Source organism: Pinus tabuliformis, chromosome 1_1, assembly GCF_031772625.1.
Source record: "Pinus tabuliformis cultivar Carrire ecotype Pingquan chromosome 1_1, CPIR1, whole genome shotgun sequence".
Classification (NCBI taxonomy): Eukaryota; Viridiplantae; Streptophyta; class Pinopsida; order Pinales; family Pinaceae; genus Pinus; species Pinus tabuliformis.
This window is the reverse complement of record NC_142297.1, coordinates 735,303,405-735,307,038: the sequence shown is the minus strand read 5'-3', so window position 1 is coordinate 735,307,038 and position 3,634 is coordinate 735,303,405. Positions and strand designations below refer to the sequence as shown.

Below are 3,634 nucleotides of genomic sequence, written 5' to 3'. Positions count from 1 at the left end.
TGCACTTGCCTGCACCAATCCTGGAGTTGTTTGATCAACCTGCTGTTCTTGTCCCTCCTTGGATGCTCTCTGACTGCCATTTGTACCCAGAATTCTGCGAGCTATACACCCTATGTTTTCAGCAATAGTCTCTCCAACACTGTGCATTCTGGTTTTGCAATCCTTCAAGCAAAAATTACGCTTTCACTCAGACATGTAATTAAACAACTGGCCTTCACTTGTTAATAATGTAATCCTGTATCAAATATTTAACACCATAGAATGAATCCTCTATCATTTTAATCAATCAGACACTTGGATTTAACATTTTTCCAGTGCCCTCTTTTAACATTTTCATGGGCTTAGCACTAGACTCGGTTGTTGGGCTTTGACCTGTGTATTGTGACTTATAATATGCAGCATGAGTGGCTCGTAGATTTGGCAATGAAATATAAGAATTGGATATCATGATAATCACTGCTTTTAGAAAACTAACTGTACAACATGTTGTTATGTTTGTTTCCCAGGTGTAAGTGTTGCGCGTAGGGCCACACTCCAGAAGCGCAGCGCCACAGCTAGATTGTCTTGGCTTTTGAATTCTTGACCTTGTGGGTGTTGTGGATGAAGGGGTGCTAAGTTGTGGTAGTAGTAGTCTGATCTGTGAGCCAGAATTCTAACCCAAAACCTCGAGATTGCTATAATGTTTGAGTAAATTCTTGATATTTATGTATGTTTGAATCACTAATTCTTCTTTGGGCATATTTCACTGATTCCTCAAAATGAGTTTCCTTTATTTCTACAACTTCAGTTTCATCTTCATCCATGGCTTCAGGGTTTTTCTTTCTTTTCCTTTCCCTTTCAATCTACTTCTTAATATGTTCTCTAATAGCATATTTACAAGCACGCTAATAAATTTCAGTAATATCAGCTCCACTAAATGCTTGTGTGTATTGAGCAAAAGTCGCAATTTCAACATCCTTTGCAACAGGTGACTTCTACAAACATGCTTTAAAGATTTGAAAGCGGGAAGCTTCATCAGGCAAAGGTATGTATATTAATTGATCAAGGCTTCCAGGTCGTAATAAAGTCGAATCAATAATGTTAGGGCGATTTGTATCTCCAGTAATGAAAACAGTTTTCTTGGCAGACATGCCATCCATCTCAGTCAGCAACTGATTCAAAACTATGTCGCACTACTACCACAATGGGTAGCAATTGAATCAAGCTCATAAAAAAAAGGACATAAGGTGCTGACTGCCTAGCCTTATCAAAAATATCGTGCATATTGGCTTCACTTTCTCCAAACCACATTGTTAGGAGCTCTGGGCCTTTCACACTGATAAAGTTGGCCTGATACTCATTGGAAATGGCCTTTGCCAGAAGCGTCTTACCACAACCAGGAGGTCCATAGAATAGAACACCTTTAGACGGAGACATACCAAACTTCTCAAATTTCTATGGATGTTCCACCGAATATTGCACAGTCTCCTAAAGCTATCTTTTGATATTTTCCAGACCCCCAATATCCTCCCAAGAAACATTTGGCACCTCCACAACAGTCTCACGTAGAGAAAGAGGGTTACTAGAGCCCAGTGCAGCTTGAAAGTGCTCATTTGTAACAGCCATAGAATTCATAACTTCCACATCAATAGTTTCATCTTCCAAGTCAATGACATCCATTTTTTCCCTAGTACAATGCAGTGTAGCCTCAGCGCAAAGAGCTGCAAGATCTTCCCCAACATAACCATGTGTATTCCTCAAAATACGTTCAAGATCAACATCTTCATCAAGCTTCATATTCTTTGTGTGGATGCGAAGAACTTCAGATCGACCAACTTCATCTGGAACCCCAATGTCAATTTCACAATCAAACCTACCAAACCTTATAAGTGTTGGACGAATGTTGTTAGGCCTATTTGTTGCTCCCATGACAATCACACGAGATCGAGATTTTAGACCATCCATCAATGTCAATAGTTGAGATACAATGCACCTCTCTACTTCATCATTTGTTTTCTCCCTCTTTGGAGCTATGGAGTCAATTTCATCAATGAAAATTATAGAAGGAGCATTCTTCTCTACTTCTTCAAAAGCCTTTCTAAGATTGCTTTCACTTTCTCTATCAAGCTTTGACATAATTTCAAGACCATTAATTAGCAAAAAGAAATCTCTAGTCTCATTTGCCACTGCCCTCGAAATCAAGGTTTTTCTTGAACCAGGAGGAACATAAAGCAAAATACCTTTAGGAGGCTTAACACCAATGGATTTGAAAAGTTGTGGATGCCTTAGTGGTATTTCAACTATTTATCTGATCTATGCCATTTGTTTCCTTACACCACCAACATCATCATAGCCAACGTCATCCAATCTGTCTTCATCTTCTCGTTTTATTGGCTCTTCCCCTCGCAAAAAATTTTAGTATCTGGAGAAACAACACAATACTCACCAGGATATGTCTCAATGATTTTAAATTCTACACTTCTCATTTCTCCTCGCACTAGAAATAGGTCTCCTTTTCTTACTGGGCGATAGGCTTCCAAGAAGTAAGGCTTCAAGTACACATTGAACAAGTTTCCTACAACACCTTCGATTGTGTCATCTGTAGGAAGAATATGCACACGCTTCCCATACTTAACATCTGGGCACTGATGAATCTTACTATTAGATTTGACCTAACAACTTTGTTCATTCTGATATTATGCTCTTCATAGGTATCATCAGCCAAAACAATGCAAACTGTATCATTTCTCTTTTTACCCTTAACAAGGATGGTATCACCCCGGAAAAGCTGCAATGTTTCCATTGTTTTTGAATTAAGAGCCACAACCGAATTATCATCATTTATGGCTTCATCCACAACTAACTGATTGGGATACTTCTTATGCTCAAGTATTGTATTACTAAATTATTTATGTGTTCCCTTCCTTTCACTCGCAATATCTCTGTCAACAATGTACAGTGTCTGTTGCACAAATTCATGGATATCTCTTTCAATCAAAGGAGAACGAGCTCGCCATATGTTGAGATGAGGATTAGCAACACGGAAATAGACCTCAAAGGCTATGTTCTCTCCTTCACTATCACAATCCAACCACAAAACCAGCCACTGACATCTCCTAGCTTCATCTGGATCATTCAATACATGAACTGTTGCACGGGAGATTTTTGAGTCAATCATTCATTTGGTCATATCTTTTGATCCGGGAGCCAGTTTTGGGAGTGTGATATACCACTAGAAATATTTTTCTGAGCTTCTCCTGATGAACATTCTTATGACATGTTTTATGTTGAAGATAATGCACAAAACATCTAACAAAATAAACATAATAAGAGGCCCATTTTGATCACTGAAGGAAGGCCAAAGGACTGACTTTAATAGTGGCGCCATCTGGGATGGTAGCTCCATCGGGGTGCCAAGAACTGTAGATATCTGGGAACATGTAGATTAGTTCCTCATCCATTGGGAAATACGGTAAAACAGTTGCAAACTCAAAAAAACTTATACCAATCTGTAAAACATACACATACTACAACCTGTACATAAACAAATACCGAAAACTGAAATGTTACCTCAAGCAGCTTATTTATGTACAAATCTAACCTACTTTGCTGCAAAATTGATAGATCAAATAATGTTGTAATGCGAGACCAACCA

General features: G+C 38.6%; 1 pseudogene; it reads right to left on the bottom strand.

Annotated features, from left to right (window-relative positions):
* Nucleotides 1-611: 611 nt before the first annotated feature.
* Nucleotides 612-3,157, bottom strand: LOC149216053 (cell division cycle protein 48 homolog pseudogene; annotated as a pseudogene).
* Between the last annotated feature and the right edge of the window lie 477 nt (nucleotides 3,158-3,634).